This window comes from Protopterus annectens, chromosome 16.part0 (assembly GCF_019279795.1).
Source record: "Protopterus annectens isolate FY-2018-M chromosome 16.part0, PAN1.0, whole genome shotgun sequence".
In the NCBI taxonomy this organism is placed as follows: domain Eukaryota; kingdom Metazoa; phylum Chordata; order Ceratodontiformes; family Protopteridae; genus Protopterus; species Protopterus annectens.
In genome coordinates, this window is record NC_056750.1 from 208228055 (window position 1) to 208248538 (window position 20484).

Sequence of the window (20484 nt, forward strand, 5' to 3'; positions counted from 1 at the left end):
TGTATCTGCAAGGAGGGCAAATCTAAGTATTTTATTTTCAGCTACTTTAATTGTTTTTGTGTTTTTTTTTTTTTTTTTTTTTTTGGAAGAATGACTATACAGTATTGCAGTATATATATTTTCTCTAGGAGCATTTCTCATGTATTTTACTGTACATAAAAAATTCTGTCCAGCAGGGACAATGTTTTAACAAATAACCAAAGCCAAAGGATCCCTGCTGGAACTTACTACAGGCATATTTCTCATACTTCTATTTGATCAGCTGACGTAGGACCAGTAAGAGATGTTAATTTTTATGTAGAGATGCAGAAGTATTTTTCAGGTGGACAGGTGAGGTTTTATTCCTGAAATGCATAGATTGCAGGACTGCAGAAGTGACAGCATAAAAGAACTGTTCTGGTCCGTTTCACTTCCTGCTGTAAGATGAAGCAGACCTTATGCAGTTTCAAGTCGGCATTATCCTTGCATTCTTCTATACTTTGATAGTTGCAACAAAAAGTTCACCTAGACTACCCTTTGCTCATTCTTAGCTTTGTTTGTACATACATATACATGCATTATGTGTACGCAACTCTTTCTCCATGGGCATTGGTCCCCATTATCTACAGTTATTTCATACAAGTTGAAAGCTTTTACCTGCATTGCCCACCAATGAACACGATCATGCATGTGCAAAGATGCTATCACAAATGCTTACTACTTTCTCCATGCAGAAATAATTTGATAAATTCCTCCCAACACGAGTTAGTACACAACAATATCTGGCCTCTGAACATAATATTTTATTTAGCATCAATTCTGCAGTTTAAATACTTATTTATTTATGTATTTATTTGTGTGTTTGCTTGTTAATTTGGTTAGAATGGATCCCTGAATCCCGGTAGGCCATTCTCAGTTTGGACCCTCGGCCAGAAGGGTGAAAGGAATAAGCTTAAACAATTTAGAGCAGGTAATTATCTACCACATTGTTTGGAAGTTGGTCAATATGTAACAAAAAAAAATCACAACTTAAACTTGGGATGCTTTAACATTAAAATGAAAATGCTTAACATTTCATCAGTAATATCTGGCAATAACTTTTTTTCTGGGTTTGGTCTTTCTTGTGCAGCACAGCATATATTTTGCTTTTCACACTGTTTTGTCATATTTTACTGCCTACAGCTAGTTTGGTATGAAGACCTTCATGACCCCTAGGGGGTGGCCTTCTTTTGAGAACTTCTTTGTCTTCATTTCCATGTAGTCATTCTTATCTATGGGTAAGTTTACAGTTCTGTATACTTTTTGTATAACACTGATTGCCAGCATTCCATCTCTCTAGTTTAAATTGACTACATTCTTATCTAAGATCAGAGGCTATCAATACACATGTTTAGCAGCTGACAAACATTACACATTTGCCATTCACTGACTGACGATGCATGTTTTAATCAGAATGAACTTTAAATAGAGATGTTTCACTTTTAAAGGTAAATCAGTATCTGTGCTGAGTCTGAGCCCTTCACATGCAAGCTACTACAGGGTAGAAGGTCCTTATTGCATAACTGTAATATTAAGGTATGTGCCTGTAAAACAGAATAGCATTAATTCCTAAAAGCTAATCGAGAAAAGGAACTGTAGCAGGAATGGGTACTGTTGTAAATGGGAAAAAATGTCTCACTTGTTAGATGTAATTATTAGCAATTATAGACAAGACAAAAAATATAGAAACCAATGAAATAGATGCTTACAAGTATCCACAGCTCCAGACTTATGTTTTTGTTTTATGTTTATGAAAATGAGTTGACTAGGTCATAGATTCTTTTAGTCTTAATCCAGTTTAACATTACGTAATGCAAAGTGTTTCTTGCAAGCGTATGCATGTTTTATTTATGTCTCTTGATATGTCGTACCTATTTATCTATCTGTCTATTTATCTGTTCACTTGTCTCACTCTTAATATCTGTATCTTTCTACCTACTAAAGGATGCCAGCCTTTCTCTCTGCCTTTGTTGTTCAATCCATCTTTATTTAATCTAGCACAATATTTAATGCTGTTTATTCTCCCCTGTCTATCTTCATTTATTGCTTTATTTACATTTGTTAACCAAGTTGGTGCACTGTTCTAAAGACCCCTTTCAGGCATTGCCCAGGCCATTAGACAGTTCACAAAAACAGAAAATAAGCCATAGGACAGGCATGTAGGTAGTATGTTACAAGCTATGACACAGATATTGCTTCAACAAGTATTACAGGAACATTGTTTGCTTCATTATGTTCTCATGCAGTTTCATACAGTAGGTATAACATTATATTGGCGAGGATTTACAGTCATTTGGTATAACATACCTTGTTGTTGGTACATAACTTAACTATTCTGTCTTATTATATAGGAACCAGTAAATTAATCCACAGAATCTATTAATGCCTAGGTCACAATTCATATGGTGTGTGGAGATATTAACATTCAGCAATGAACAGTGCCTTTATATTAAGTAGGCTGTTATATTTCTACTTTTGTCTTCTTTCAGCCTGCTCATCTGCTAACCTTTTTGTCTTCCGCCTCTGTAATGTAATAATGCTCAGTGATGCCTGTTGTTGTTGTTGTGTCTTTCGGCTTTTCTCGGTTAGGGGTCGCCACAGCGGAACTCCGATCCACTAATGATTGGCAGTTGATTTTTACGTGCCGAGTTGCCAGCCCTAATGCACAACCTTCAACGAAGGTACGTCCATTCATGCATGTCTCCACGCAGAAGACGCTCTAGCTGAGAGTCGAACCAGACAGCGTCTTACTGTGAGGCGACAACGCTACGTAAATACTGTGTACATTGCTTATTCTAACTAAATCTTGGGCTCACTACATAAATGTTAATACCTTATATATTTAATATGACTTATTCTAACTTGTGTGACTGTTTTCATTAGTTCTTGGGTTATCTCTGTGTGATATTTGTGGTTACAGGATATGTGTATTTCGTATTTCTGTGTGACAATTTCAAAGAAACTTTTTCATTGCTTCTCTTTCAAATATCATTAATTTATTTGTTCACATTTTTAATCCTGATTTGCACTCATGCATTATAATGTATTCTGGCGCACACAATCTGAGTATCTCAGTAATTTGTTATCTATCCTTATGGCCCAGGTAGTGATGAAAAGGCTTCTGGGAATAATTTACTTAGCTATTTAACAAATGTAAAATAAAAGAATAAATAAATCTCACAAAATATATTAATCCTCCCTAATTAAACAAGCATTTGCAAATAGGGTGCTTAGCAAATTAAATCCAATAATTACATTTCACAAAATATCAGAATCTGCCTTAACTGAAAAAGCATTTGCAAATACTTGATTTCTGATGAACTTTGATCAACAGAAAATACACTGAACAACTTCATCTGCGATCACTATCACTTACATAAAAAACTAAAGTGATCGTAAATGCAAACAAAACCTTTTTTATCAGCAGTCAGTTAAAACAACTGAACACTTTGCTTTTATGTATGGACTTTGACTCCCAAACCCACAGAAATACTAACACCATGTTTGGACAACCACATAGAAAGAAAATAACTGCTGCATTTCAGCTATAATATAATTCGACCACTTTAACCACTGATGCACAAGATAAATGTGTGCTGTGACCAAATCAGTGGCACCCATTTATGATTTTACACACACACACACACACACACACACACACACACACACACACACACACACACACACACACACACACGTTTATATCCACAATTTTCTAATGCTTTTGTCTGAATCATAAAAACATTGCATCATAAGCTAGAAAACTGTCAGTATTTCAACAAGGAAAACAATTGCCTTTGGTGAAGTAGGCTACGGGCTCTATTCCCACACCAGGAAGATCAATTGCTGACCTGCAATACAGCATAAGGCAGATTTTTCTGTAAAAATTGTCAGTGGTGCAGATGATCAAATTATGTTATAGTCAAATTGCAGAATATAGACTATAACATAATCTGTGTCGTTTCCCTTGATTTGTGGTTGTACAACTGTTGTGTTGGTATATATATATATATATATATATATATATGGGTCTACTTCACATGGTCGACAAGCCATTTGATCGACTTTCATTTGGTCGACAATTCATTTGGTCGACAAGCAGTTTTATGTGGGGGGCTTTGCCCCCACACCTCCCAATGTGGGAGGCTGTGCCCCCCAACCCCTCTAACTATATATATCAACTCCAGGGTCACACAACATTGGGGAGGGGGGGCAAATCTGCCTGTCGACCAAATGAATTGTCGACTAAATGAAACTCGATCAAATGGCTTGTCGACCATCTCAGGTAGACCCATATATATATATATATATATATATATATATATATATATATATATATATATATATATAAGTTCTGAGGGCATGAGTGCCACATAGTCCCATGTGGGGTTGGGAGGGTGGCCTAATGGTTAAGGTGTTTGCCTTACGAACACAAGGTGCAGGGTTTGAGTCTCACAAGGGATAACTGGCTAGGCTTACAATGGCTTTCAAGGGCAGTTAGCCTAGTACTAACCTATGAACCTAGGAACATCACAGTTGGCTGATGGGTACAAAGCCTCTCCACATAAAAAGTAGTATTTAAGAGGATTGGTAAGGGCAGTTATTTTTCTGGTCTGCATGTCAGGTTTCATTTTTTTTGTATATTTTTTTGTCTGTGGTTGTAGATGTTAAATAATGGCATCTGCTGGGAGATTCTTATATTTTTTTTCTTATTTTATTTGTATTATGCTTGCCCAACAGTGGTACATTTATTTGGGACTATATTATATTATCGAAAAGGCTGTCCATCGAACTCCTTTTCATCAACCCTTAAACAGAGAACTGCCATTTAAGTGAACAGCTACATCGGTGATAATGGCTTGCTCATCCTTGTGAGTTTGCCCTTTTTCTCACTGTAGTGCGATCTCTGAATTGGTATATTTAGATCTGGGAGGTGTGGGCAGCATAGCCCACCACTTTGTAATGTTTGAAGTGATGTGTCGTTTTGTAGGGCAAGTGATTTTTTTCCCTTGGACAAAAATTGCTGATGTGGCCATTTGCTTATATGGCAGTTTGCTTTTTAGGGGCTAATGAAAAGGCATTTGATGGACAGCCTTTTCGATAACATAATACGGACCCCATTTATTTATTTACTTTTTCTTGTCCTGTGAACAATTTACTTTACTATGTGACTGCAAAACTAAAGTTGCACTGCTTGCATTTGCAATCATTTGTTAGCAATATACTTTAAGTTCAATGTGTTTGATCGTAGATGAATTGCTCAGTGTATTATGTGTCAATCAATTCTGTGCATGTATTGGTGTGAGATATGCACTGGTGAATGAAAGTAAGCAAACACTTGTGCGTGGATTTATGTGTATGTGTATACGCATGCGCCCATGTTTGTGTGAGATCAGTGAGTCAGTGTGTGTATGCAGGTAGAAAATTGGTGGACAGTGAGATTAAGGAAGCCCCACATTTCATCACTATTATGTAGTCTCAGAATTAGTATATAATAGGTTCAAGAGTGTGTGGGTTCAACCCCCACATGGTATGTGCAGGGGTACTTATTCTGTAACTTATAAGGTATAGCTTCATAGATACTTAGCAGGCTATTGTAGGTTCAAGAGTGTGTGGGTGCAACCCCCACTTTGTATGTGCAGGGGTACTTATTCTGTAACTTATAAGGTATAGGTTCATAGATACTAAGTAGACTATTCATATGTGAGGATCTTAAGAAGCCTAGCCAGCCTTACATTCCCATGCAAGTATTTAGCCCTTATATTTAGCCTATGAATAATCCAGAGATGGGCAAAACCAAAACTATATTGGGAAGTTTACTTGTTGACCCTTTCCATCAAGGATATGATTGATGAATTTGCATTTTCCCATCCATTTGTACAAATGTTTTTGTCAAAAGTCAGTGGACTCTTAGTTAAATAGAAATTGATGATGCTAGTTATGTTGAAAGTTGTTTCATGGAACTGACAAAAACTAATATCACAACACACACACACACATTATATATATATATATATATATATATATATATATATATATATATATATATATATATATATATAAAATAATATGGATGTTTGGCTATATGCTCATTGCACTGAATATTTAGTTAGGAAGATTGTTTTGTTGAACTGCTAGCTCATTGCAGGAAGCCAGAATTTGTTTTGCGGAAGTGAGATTTTGCCCTTCTCCCACTGTTTGTAATCTTGGTGTATATAATGAGCAGGGGCTGTGTTGTGTGAATGGGGGCTTGCCTCACTACAAAAAACACTGTTTCTTTCTTTCATTTTTTAATTAAGTTTTGACCATTTGTGGTAGATGTAATGTACACTGATTTAGTAAGTCGGTGATGAAGTGAAATATATATATATATATATATATATATATATATATATATATATATATAAAACTTCTCATTGAAACAGCAAATCCGCAAATGATTAAGCACCATTCACTGAAACACAAAAACACTGATTTGCAAGTGATTGAAAAAACGTAAACCAACTATCTGCCCCCTGCTAATTATATGTATCAACTCTGAGATTGCACTACTCTCTAGAGAAATAAGCATCTGCAGCTAAATATCCTATGCAATAACAATTATATATTAAATGTGTCTAACGTATATAGAATTACATATAAATGGACAGAATGATGACTAAATCTTTAGCATGTTAGAATGTTACTGCTATATTTTGAATAAATTGATCTAATTTAGGTGAAAGTTTACAATGCATTTTGTGATTTTAGTATGCATTATTATTGCAGATGTTTATTTTTTACATAGTAATGATGAAGGTTAATGAATTCCAGAAAAAAATGCATCTCTGAATGCATATGTGATTTCTTCCAGTCCTTCATTATATTTTTTCTTGCTACAGTTATTAAACACCTTCAAAGAGATCACTGTCACTTGTAAGTGCACAACTTGGTAAAGAAATATTCAGTAAGGCCAAGAGTTTAATCAGATCAGACAATTCTGCCCAGCCAAAATATAGCAGTTGCTCCAAGCTTTGTTACTTTTATTAAGGATTGTACTAATTTGTATATACTGTTGAAATAAAATCTATGTAAAACATTATAGATAAAGATCCTCCAAAATGAAAAAGAGGTTGTATTAACAAAAAACTTAAATTTAATTTGTTTTTGAGTCTGATTTAAGCTCAAACATCTCTCGTATGTAATATACCTCATGGTTTTCACTAGCCTTGTGATTTATTTATTTGATATTTGTTGACCGGGTTGGTTCAGCTGAGCTGAAGCCCTTTTTCAGAGGAGACCTGGGGAAAAAAGCTCCACAAATACATAGACATTGCAATGCATAACTACAAAAGACATAAAAATATAGATATATACAACAAGAATGGCAATATAAGGAAACTGTACAGATTAGAGATATGATGTGAGATTGTTAATATGTTAATATTATTTCTTCAGTGATTCAGCCTGGAATTAGGCCTTATGAATTACAGGGCTACTTATATGTTATCCTACACAAGCACCGTGGCAACTATTAATTTAGACTGCAGAGATGTCCAGTTTATCAGACAGGTACTCTGGCAGATATGGCTACTGATCTGTGTTGACATACAGTGATTTAATTGGTTTAACAACTTGTACAGAAAGTAAAAAGGGCTACCTGTAATAATGGGGTGGGGGTGTTACAGGATATCCATCACAAGCTTAAGTAAGTGATCTCCTAGACCTGCATTTTAAATCACGTACTCCCTTTTCTCAACTGTATACTAAATATGGTAAAAATCTTGATAATGTTTTGTGGGGTGCAGTTTTTCTACATTAGATGATTATGTATGTTTCAGAGGCCTTATACTGTACTTAGCATATTATAGGGGAGTATAAACATCTAATGTTTAGAAAGATATTGCACCTGCATATTCAAGTTACATACACATCTGTAGCTTGTGGTGTGTTTCGTGTCTGTGTTCTCATCTGTACATGCCCAGGCATGTCCTAGTCAATGGTTGCATGCATATTATAGGGGAGTACACACTTCAAATGTTTAGAAGAATAATGCACCTGAATATTCAAGTTATATACATATCTGTAGCTTGTGGTGTGTTTTGTGTCTGTGTTCTCACGTGTACATGCCCAGGCATGTTTTGGTTAATGGCTACATACACAGAGTAGTGTAAGACTGCTAAAGGTATGGCTATATAACAATGCATTGCTTCCATCATGTGTACATTGATTGTTGTACTCTCAGGGTCTGTAAAGCACTGTAATGGGAGCTGTATGAGTGTGTGTGTTTTATTGTCAGGATATTGGTGATTGGAGTGGGCAACTGGTGATTTTTGTAATGTGCCACCATAAGCTGGATGATTTGGGGTGGGGTTGCTTATTATGACAACCTGCATATACTTTTGCCTGGGTTTTGACTAGTAATATTTGAGTCAGTTTGGCTTGTTAGTAGTGAACTATGTATGATCTCATACATCATTGTAATTGACTGCATCTTTAACAGATAGAACACAGAGATGGGCAGACAGGATGCTCTACAGAAGGAATCTTTACCACCTGGCATATGTGAGGGTCTAGGTTAGCATTAGGCAGACAGTCTGAACAAACATATATAGTCAAGCCATGCACTCTAGAAAGTATTATTGGTTGGTTTACCTCCATTTTGTTTGCATTTTATTTTAAATTTCTTTACTGGGGTAGTGCACTGACATCAGGAGATCAGTGCAGACACAGCCTAGATGAACTGATTGAACTACTGGCATATGGGTACACTTTTGTCCCAAGTAGATTTGCGGACTTACCAAAAGAGATCATTAACTTGAAATGTTTCGTAAGAAAGCTTAATTTAAAATTGTTTTTCAATGCTGAACCAATGCATTTAGAGGCATCTCATACCCTAAAACTCCCTAGTGTCTTTAATCCACCCTTACATCCTGCTTTACTTCTTTTTGAACAGGTGTGTGAAATTGATTTGAGACACCTCATCAATAACAGGTCAGAGAGGGGATTGTCTTATGATTTTAACACCTCGAAAGATCAAATTTACTGTTTAGATGCCCTTTGTAATACATCATTTAGTCTACTTAAACCTGATAAAGGGGGGGGTTTGGTCATATTTAATGACCAAACTTATAAGGAGAAGATGTACTCTATTCTGGAGCCACCCGCCTATGTTGAATCATCTTACAATGAGATACAAGTGGCTCATAATAGAATTAGGGGTTACTTTCGAGACCTATTCCTTGCAAATAAGATTGATTTGGACACCTACAATTTTATTGATATAAGATTGCCGAAAATTCCAGTTATGTTCGGCATACCAAAAGTTCATAAGGACGTGATGAACCCACCTATGAGGGCACTAATAGATGGGAGGTCCTCCATGACATACGCCTGTGCCAGGCTGGTTGACAAACTGTTGTCAAAGTATGCCGTCCACTTACCTGGAATTTGCAAGGACTCTTGGTCTTTCTTGGAGGCTATCAATATTCAACCGTTCAGCAGTGATGTTAATTTCCTCACTGTTGATGTGGTTGACTTGTACACCTCAATTCCCCACCAAGAGGCTCTTGAATGGTTGGCTCTTTTACTTCTTGATTTGGAAGCCCCAAGACATGAGATTGACATTATTACAGAAATTTTGGACATAGTATTATCATTGAATTATTTCACTTTTGACAAAAAATATTATTTGCAGAAACAAGGTGTAGCAATGGGCTCCCCTTGTGGAGCATCAGTGGCTAACTTTTTTATGAGCTACTGGTAAAAGCATTTTGTCTTTTCTTCAACTGACCTTATGAAACCAATCAGGTTCTATACCAGATACCTGGATGACATCTTCATTCTGTTTGAAGGTGACAATTTGATGGCTGACTCATTTGTGTCTACCATCAATAACATTTCAGAATTTTTGAAATTCACTTACAAATTCTCTGCGTCCGATATTGATTATCTGGATGTAAAGCTTATTAAGGATGTGCAATCTCAATGTTTTGTTTCAAAAATTTACCGAAAACCAACGTACTGCAACTCGTTCTTGCATTTTTCTAGCCATCACCCCTACAGACAAAAGAGAGCAATTGTCAAGGGGCAATTTGTTAGAGCAGCAAGGATGTGCAGTACGCTGGAATTCTTTCATGATGAATGTAACCTTCTTACAGATATGTTTCTTAAGAGAAATTATCCATCAAAGTTAATTGAAGAACTCTTTTTTGAGGTTAACTCAAAAAGAGTAAATGGTTTTTTCAAGGCCATTTTATCCACAGAAATTCCAGCCTGTGAGCTGCAACTTAATGTTGCATCTACACCTATCTTAGATTCACCTTTCGTTTCTGCACCTGTAAGTAACAGCGTGAACACCTTGTTTGACCCATCTTTGAGCTACATTACCACCTTTAGTTTTGATACTAAAGAAATTGTTTCTATCATAAAGAAAAATTGGGATTTTATATTGGGCAATCCTATTCTGCTAAAGAAATTTGGACATACTCCTAGTTTTGTATTTAAAAGAAATGCGAACTTGAAAGAACTATTGCAGAGGGATTTTTCTAATAGATTTTTCAATAGGAAGGTGGGTATGTATCCTTGTGGTTTTTGTAACAGATGTTACAAAACTAGAACAGGTCAGACATTCACTGTGAGGGATAGGAAATATACAATCAGGTTCCCCCTCAATTGTGAAAGTAAATCTGTTGTGTATGTAGCATTATGTGATTGCTGTCCGTCTTTCTACATCGGAAAGACTGACCGTCGCTTACGTGATCGCATGTATGAACATCTGTATGCAATTAACAACAAGAATGAGAACAATGCCCTGGCTAAGCATGTTATAGACTCACCAGGGCATAGTTTCTCATTTATGGCAATTGACCAAATTTTAACATCTGTTAGAGGAGGTCCAACGTCATTACTGTTAGAGACCTTAGAGTTAGAGTGGCAACTCAGGACTGATGCTTTTCATTTTCCTGGATTAAACGATAATTGTAACATCTTGCCAGTGTTAAAAATGAGAAGTTACTTGCGTTGATTTATTTTTATTATTTATTTATTATTTTTTTATTATTTTTAATCATTATTTAGATTATATTTCAGTAGTTTGAATACTTTTTTAACATCATTAGTAATTTACTTCTACACTGCATACCTCAGTAATGGTTTAGATCACAATGCTGGTCCACTTATTGTTAGTGTTATTTAGATACAGTTTATTAAGATGTGGTTCATATGCTTTTAATACTGCTAGTTGTTTATTACTATATTTTTATATTGCCTTCAACATAGTTTGTGGCCTTATTACTGTCTTTATTAGTTAATCTTTTTTAGCCATTCTTGTATACTTTGGTATACTTGGCGCTGGTTTCGTATTGATTCTGTTTTTGTATTTAATAAGACTTGTAGTGTTGTATATACTTTTGTGTTGCAACATGTTTGCTTTTTAAAGCGTAATTACATATATATACTTTTATCATTTGTGAAAATTAGCACCTTTAATTGCTTTATATTTGAGACATGTCTTTACTGTCTTTTTAAATCTTTTTATGACATCACTTCCTTAGCCGATTTGAATAAATGCGGCAATTTGCTACTGTTTGTGATTTTCTCTGAAGAAGCCAAACTAATGAGTTGGCGAAAACGTTCTTAATAAATTGGCGTTAAGACTACAGCTTTTTGGCTCTTTTCATCAGTTGCTTTTCATCGCTGATTTTTTTGCTGGAGCAAGGTGACTGTGGTTCCTTTTTGTGATTTTTGGGTTTGTTTTTATTTTGCGTTCTACTGATTTTTGTAATGTGCCACCATAAGCTGGATGGTTTGGTGTGGGGTTGCTTATTATGACAACCTGCATATACTTTTGCCTGGGTTTTGACTAGTAATATTTGAGTCAGTTTGGCTTGTTAGTAGTGAACTATATATGATCTCATACATCATTGTAATTGACTGCATCTTTAACAGATAGAACACAGAGATGGGCAGACAGGATGCTCTACAGAAGGAATCTTTACCACCTGGCATATGTGAGGGTCTAGGTTAGCATTAGGCAGACAGTCTGAACAAACATATATAGTCAAGCCATGCACTCTAGAAAGTATTATTGGTTGGTTTACCTCCATTTTGTTTGCATTTTATTTTAAATTTCTTTACTGGGGTAGTGCACTGACATCAGGAGATCAGTGCAGACACAGCCTAGGTGATAATATTGAAATGAGCAGAATGTGTATAACAAAAGGAGACAAAGTGAAAGAATAGCATAAGACAGATGATTACAAATGTCATGCATATGTTGATGTTCAGAATGTTGAAAGCACAAGTAACTTTAACGTCCTCCCCCCAAAAAGAATAGAAGTGGAAAAGGGGTGGGGCAGTTAGATGAACTACAAGAAAATGGATTTCAGCAGAGGTGGTTCAATGGCATTATTAGGCAGAAACATGATTTAGAGGGGAGATGGCAAGTGTGATTTATATGATGAGATCTGTTTGCTGACATTTATATTTCACTTGATTTATTAGGGTTTTTTTATTGGAGTCTTGATAAGGGAAACAACACGCTACTAACCCATGGAGTAAATCTATGTGAACCCATCCGATTGTCAGCACTTAACCTGAAGGAGCGTATGTTGTTACACCATTTAACATGAAAGGGAAGTTTGTTTCAAAGGTAGGTAATCCTGTAGGTAATGAACCAATCCTTCCAAGAAGTCCTGGTTATGTTGCAATAAGAGATATATATCTAAAATTTGATTTACACATTTATAACTGTATCAAAAAAAAAACATCGGAAGCTAGGACTCCTGTACAGGAACAGCAACTTCCTCACAACAGAAGCTAGAATTAGTCTTACTCATGCCTACATTCTACAATGTTTAACTTATTGTTCCCAAATACTTACTAATCTAACTGCATCCCTACTTACCAAACATGAATCAACTTAACACAAGATAGCAACATTTGCTGCTCAACAAACATATAAATCTCACCATTTTCTCCCTAAAATACCTAAACTGGCTAGAACTACCTCACCTGCTTCTTCACTCTCAGTTGCAAATCATTCACTCCATTCTATATCAGCCAGCCTTCTGCCCTGCTCTATCACCTCTCATCTCTAACTAGTGCACTACCAGGCATCTCAGAAGTACAACCCACCATCTTTATAAACCCAATTCCAAGGCAGGCTGCAATCTATATAGCTACCATGCCTCTATTGCATGGAACAAGCTCCCACTAGAAATAAGGAACCTTACTAACCCCAAACAATTTAAATTAGCTACCAAAGACTACTTAAAAAAAACACTGGACCTGCCACTGTTCACAACCAACTCACTTTGAACTGTATAACAATTGCACACCACCTAACATAACAACTTACTCCCTTTACTTCCTAAGAAATTCTCCTAACGTATTGTCTATACTCTGCTTAGTATTGTTAGATTGCCTAACCTACTGAAACTAAAACATTTAACTTCCTATGTGTTACACTTTTTATCTTTTTTAATTTGTATTGTTTAATCTTGTCAACCACTTTACCAGAATGGTAACCTTTTTGTATATTTCTGTGAGTGTAATAATGGTTATTAAAATGCTTTCTATATTGGAGCTTTTCTCCCCTGGCCTCCGCTGAAAAAGGGCTTCAGCTCAGTCGGACACTCCCGGTCAACAAATGCTAAATAAATAAATAAATAAATAAATAATGACTTTTTACAGCCCAAACAGCAAGACAGAAATGTCTGCACAGAAGTTTGCATGACATGGAAGAAAGTTAAAGACTTTTTAATCCATATGGGTAATTAAAAGTGCCTCATAGCCCTTTGATTCTTTCGGTTAGGAAACATTGAAGCCTTTTAAGCTTTGATATGTGTTTGATAAGGTGCAATCAGATATGCATAGTAAGGGTAGATTTTTTGTATGTGGAAGATGGTGTCCCTCAAAGAAACTTGAGGATGCTGGATTTGGAGGCCCCGTTAAGGTGCTGTTGCTGGAGACTGTCTCTAAATGTTTTACAAGGTCTTCTGTCTATTGCATTGATGGTTTAAGATGCAGCACTTGGTTTTCATTCCAGTGAAAGGGTACTTCAGAAAATGTGACCACTTGGGGAATGCAGCTTGTTGACTAGTCTGTGCTGTTTAATGGTGACGGTTTTGAATTTGCACAATATTACTTCTGATTTAGTCACGTTCAGTCGATTCCTGTGTTTTTTGGGACTTGGCATCATCGCACCAGTAAGTGGTACTACTTTCCTTATGGGTGCAGTTTCACATTATTGCTTGTTTTAATATCTGTTATGGGTTTTTTTCCCATTTGCTTGCAAGTTTACTCAATTTTTGTTGCGTCTTATGATGTATAATCAACAGTCACCTGTTTTGAGTTATGGTTTAGCCGGGTAGTTGTACTTTTATTTGTTTCTGCTAATGATTTTTGTTGTGTTGCTGAAGAACTATTTTATAGCTGATTTTAATATATTTTACGTATAATTATATTTTATCATTACTTTGTTATTCATTTGTTAACATTCATGTGGATACCTGATATTAGTGGTTACATAACTGGTGAATTACCACAAAGATTCAGTAAAAGGAGTTCTCAACTGTCATGCAATGAAATGCATGAACCATACCACAAGATTTAGTTTTAACATAAAGAACCCCAGAAAAGCAGTGCGAAACAAAGAAAACCCTAGTCACATTCAATACCTCGACGCTCATTGTATGAAAGGAACTATCATTAGCTGTCATGGTACTATAAGTAAAATATATCTCAGTGGTGCAGGTCCAAACTCATGTGAAATGAAACAGTACACAAACAAAATCCAACGAATAAAATAAGACTCCAGAAAATTTACTACAGTTCAGATCACATCTGTGAAGTACCAGACTGGGCAACCAAGCTCCTTATATAATAGGCAAACACAAACCTAGAAGTGGAAAGTAAAGAAAAAGTCTGATCAATCAAGAACCAATTCAGGCAGGTGGGGAAGGAGCCATTCATCCTCCTGTTCTCACCAAGAACAGGAAACACAGCCACCAAGCACACGATCAACAACAAATAGGGCCTGATACCAAAAGACTTCTTCGCAGTGTAAGTGACCACTTACACTGAGAGCAGGTCTTTTGGAATCTGGTCCCCAGTTTAAGCCTGTTTATAGATGGGCTTTACACCAAATAAATCACTTACACTGAGAGCACACCTTTTGTCTTGTGACATATGTTTGTGTACAGCTTCCACAGCATGCTATATGCCTGTGCACATATTCCTTGACATACTACGTAACTGTGAACTCATTTGTCAGTCATGACTTTCCATGTTGTCATTGAAATTATGACATGCAGAGTGACACATTAGACATTGCTCTTTTGTTTACTCCATTACACACTACTCTGGTGTGACATTATACCTGCCTGTGGGACTGTTTGTCCAGCCATATATAGCATGCCCTTGTAGATGTACCTTTGCACTGCTGTGACCTATAGTGTTGCTTGTGGGTTCAGGCTTTGTGGGTCACATTGTGACTTACATGCCTCACTTAGACACTGTCCTTGTGCATTGGGGTTGTGTGTCTGCAGGTACTTGAATAGGCTGGGTGCACAGTGAATACACTTGTGCACATGTTCCTAGTGAGCATTATTGACAGTTCTGTGACAGCATGTATGGTCATTGTCTTTATGCCTTCCCATTCTCCTTTGTTGAGGCATCCTTCCGAAAACACTGACCATCCCCTGTTTGTCATCCTTCCTTTCATCTCTACCTCATGTTTCATGCCCTCCTTATTTTTTGGGGTTTATACAGTAAATTAGCTTTTTGGTTCCTTCCCACCTTGATGTCAACAACTGCCTAATTTCCAATTACTCTACCCATCTACTCTCATTATGAAATATGGGGGCTAACCTCACCAAAAAATAGGCCATTCTCTCATATGACTCCTGCCCTTCAGGCATTCCATACTGCAGTACCTCGTACATTTACCTGTCCCTGTTACCTCAAACACTTCTCTGTCCCATTTCCCTCTTCCTGTGTTGGCAGTATGTTACAGTGTGTGTTCTTGCACCTGTGCTAGTACACTACCATGTGTTTTCTTATGTTTTATGATGTAAAAGTGCCGCGCATCACCTTTGGTCTTTCATCTGTTCCACCGATGTTCCTGTTGCTAGACTTCTATCTACTTCATATGTTTATGCTTACTGTTGTGTTACATTGTGTGTTCCTGCACTTGTGCCAGTACACTACCGTGTGTTTTCTTATGTTTTATGATGTTCTAAAAGTTCCGCACATCACCTTTGGTCTTTCATCTGTTCCACCGATGTTCCTGTTGCTAGACTTCTATCTGCTTCATATGTTTATGCTTACTGTTGTGTTACATTGTGTGTTCCTGCACCTGTGTCATTACACTACCATGTGTTTTCCCATGTTTTATGATGTAAAAGTGCCGCACATCACCTTTGGTCTTTCATCTGTTCCACCGATGTTCCTGTTGCTAGACTTCTATCTACTTCATATGTTTATGCTTACTGTTGTGTTACATTGTGTGTTCCTGCACTTGTGCCAGTACACTACTGTGTGTTTTCTTATGTTTTATGATGTTCTAAAAGTGCCGCACATCACCTTTGGTCTTTCATCTGTTCCACCGATGTTCCTGTTGCTAGACTTCTATCTGCTTCATATGTTTATGCTTACTGTTGTGTTACATTGTGTGTTCCTGCACCTGTGTCAGTACACTACCATGTGTTTTCCTATATTTTATGTTGGTCTTTCACCTGTTCCACTGCTGTTACTATTGCTAGACTTCTATCTGCTTCATATGTTTATGCTTACCGTTGTTCCTGATACACTACATTCCATATTATCAAATGTGTTAGTATGGACAGTACAATTTCATTTTTTAGACTTTATGCTTCCCCTATTCATACCAATTTTTGCTCATGTAAATTCCATTTTCTCTCTCTTATTAGTATTAGGTATTTCTTGGACTTTGCACACAGGCATTGTGCTGCTGTATTGCTTTCACAGCAGAAGCCTTCCACAATGCTTTGCATACATTTTGAATCTGGCTGCATGAATCAGTGCTGAAGGGGGTTCCCCACATATGTACTGTATATATGTCAAAAAAGAAAAGCTGGAAACTTAGGGCCTAAATAAATGAAATACAACAGCATGTCTTACTATCATCTCATGGGTTTTAACTTTAAAATTCCGACTACTTGAGATATGCATGTATAATAATTACACTTGCATTTGGATATGTTGACAGGGCAGTTAATCGATCAGGAAGTACAGCTACACATTCAGTTGAATATGGCTTTTCTCAGCTTCATGTGGGGATGCATTTTCTTTTTGTGATGAATGCCCTTTCATGGTGGCTGTACAACCATGAAGTAATTATATAAATAAGGGGTTGGGGACAAAGCCCTCATGTTGAAGGGTGGGTGACAGAGCCCCATGAAAATGCATTTCTTATGAGGGGGTTGCCTTTAGTTTGTACTTTTGTAATAATCACAAACTCAGGTCTATTTGCTTGTACTTATCATGTGAACTGTTGTAGTGTATGTGATTGACCAATGCATAGTTGATTTACGTTTTTTGAGTGTTCATTAACTGCTAGTATATATACGTGTATGTCTGCAGACACACACGCGCACACCTACCGTGTGCGTATTCCAGAATGTTATGATCTTGTTTTACTATTAAACTGAGTTTGACATATTTATTGGCATTTGTTTTAATAGAAGCTGCTGTGGTGCAGCGGTTAGCATTGTCGCCTCACAGAAAGAGGTTCTCCCATTCAATTCTCGGCTGGAGCGCCTTCTGTGTGGCGTTTGCATGTCCTCCCGGCGGTCGACTGACATTCAAAGACATGGAGGTAGGTGCGTGCGTGAATGGGTGCACCTTCTTGGAAGGTTGGGTGTCGAGCTGGCAACTCGGCCAGTCATTAGCGGACCGGAGTTCCACTGTGGTGACCCCTAACCGGGAAAAGCCAAAAGACAAATATTATATTGGCATTTGTTTTACTAATTGATAAATAAACTGAGTTTGACAGTTTATCTCAGTAAAGTGGATATTAATCTTTAGCAACAAATGGACAGAAAAGGGATGGTCTTGTTAAGCCAGGTCAAAGTTTCTTTTTCTGCTAAAGATCTGTAATATAATTGCAACAGGAATGTCGTCTTAGTTGAAGTTCAGATACCTTTATATGATATTTAAATGATACAGTGCTGTCTTCTCATAATATTTTTGAAATGTGCATTACCTAGTTTCCTTGCTAGATTTATTTAAAAGGTGTGACTTTACAACATTGTTTTACTTGTGCTCTTATTTATTTTTGTTTTAATGTAGCTCTGCATGTAAATACTGTAAATCACACCTATATCAAAGAGACCTGAAACTGAGGTAAGAACCAATAATGAGTTATTTTTCCTCTGCACTTTTTGTAATTATTGCAGTAGAATGAGTTTGGTACTCATAACTTTGATTATAGGTGTATTTATCTGAGACCATCTTTATGCTTATGTAAAACAGAACTTGCTATTCTTTCCTTTTAAAGTTCACGACAGATAAAGCACTGTCTAGCTACTGCCTTCAGAGCAGCTGTAGTCTATGCATTCTTGAATCCAGAACACATCCTTCAAATCATCTATTTTCCAGTAACCCAGATTACAAGGTTACAAGGACGGCAGTGCCTATCCCATCAGCTAACAGGTGCAAGGCTTTGAAGGTCATTCTCGATAGGGCACCAGTCTATCACACAATACACACTCACTCAGACACAGTACACATGCCTATAGGCAGTTTGTAAGACTGATACTTAAACTAAACTCTAATTACTATTTTCTCTGTGCTGATGGGAAAAGCAACTCTCATTATATTATATTATTTTAGCACGAACATGGTTTGAGGGTAAGATACCCTGATATTCTGGTTATCTGGATGGGGGGAATCTGTTGCCAGTATTAATACTCAGATACTGACATATAAACTTAGTCATGCGTTCCTAAAATAAAACTTAGAAAGTGATAATTTTAGCAAAACACTGAATACTGTCTGTGCCTAAAGCTTCTGTGGTAAGGCAGTACAATGAAACACATCTAATGTGTTTATCTCTTTATTGAAGGCCAATGGGCCTAATGATGGAGGAGTGATCAAACAGGCACCAGAGAGCTGTCCTTTTATAAAGAGGGTATGAGGAGCTAGAGCAAAAGGACTGTAAACTGATGGGTACATGGGACTAGCCCTAGGAGGTTACAAATGTTAGAGCGCACGTAAGTCCCAGAAACACATATGTAGCCCACATATGATGGCATGCTGAAGTCTCTTTTACTGTATATGCTGCACTTTGACAGTCATGGAGTGTACGGCACATTAAATAATTCCTGCATTGCTCATATAATTGATAACCAAAAATGCGCTCACCTTCCCACAATGACCTCTGACTCACTGTACTGAGTTATTTGGGGACTATTATATAGGGGGAGATAAATGGACAAGACAAGAAAGCAGTAGACTTGTGGGCTCAATTCAAGTGAGAAATGAGTCGTTTAAAAAAAGAAATAAGATAAGCCAATGCACTGTGACAGGCTACACTGTCATACATTTTCTAGGAATAATTCATGCCATTTATAGCATGATCACTCCTCTGGACATGCTGAAGGATTGTTGCTGAACAATCACCCAAGTCTGGTCTTTTTAAAAACACACATGCCCCCTTCCAGGCTCACCTTAGTAACACCTGCCTCCCAGAGTCCCCAAAAACATGCCAGATCCATTGAATGTTCGTGGTCACCATTGTTTTAACAAGCACTCCAGCTATTTCCTTACATTCGCTCATACTGCTTAGCTTCTTGCTACTTGTCCCTTGTACCAAGTACAGGTAAATAGACTAAGGATAGCAAATCTACCCATGTAATGACTGGCAATCCTAGAGTCTTTTTATTCATGTAGCCCTGCAACACAAAAGCCATGCATCTGTTTTTATAGGTTAATAGATTTCCCATTTGAATCAATCCATTTAGGTCTCAAAATCAACAGCCTTATAATTTCCTTCCATTACATGACATAACACTACAGTCCAATGAGGAAACATGTTTAATTTTCTGGTCTATATTACATAGTCAAAGTATGACAACTTTGAACGTGATATGGTCGAAACCATAAGTTCGAAGTTGTCATACTTCGACTGGGAAAAAAAATAAATAAAAAGAAAAACAACATACCCGAGGGTTGTAAGCAGGGGGCAAGCTCCCCTGCAACCCCCATGTGTGGGGGCTGCACCCCCCAACCCCCTGCTCTTTAAATATACCAACTCTGAGGTCGCGCTACAGCTCAGTAAAGGAAATTTCCCTTTACTGCACTGTAGCGCAACCTCAGAGTTGGTATATTTAAAGAGTGGGGGTGTTGGGGGTACAGGGAGGCTTGCCCCCTGTATATAACTGTTTATTTTCTTTTCCCTTTGTTTTTTTTATTTTTGGTCGAAGTTCTGTAACTTCGGTCGTATGGGTTCGCACATATGGT

The 20484-nt window shown here is 37.0% G+C and overlaps 1 protein-coding gene across 1 annotated transcript in view; it reads left to right on the forward strand.

Annotated features, from left to right (window-relative positions):
* The first annotated feature begins 1481 nt into the window (after positions 1-1481).
* Positions 1482-20484, forward strand: part of LOC122790772 (N-acetylaspartate synthetase-like) — an 80865-nt gene continuing 61862 nt past the window's right edge. The window contains exons 1-2 of the mRNA XM_044058385.1: positions 1482-1554; positions 18313-18366. The gene's annotated coding sequence lies outside the window, so the exon portion shown is untranslated. The remainder of the gene's footprint in view (positions 1555-18312; positions 18367-20484) is intronic.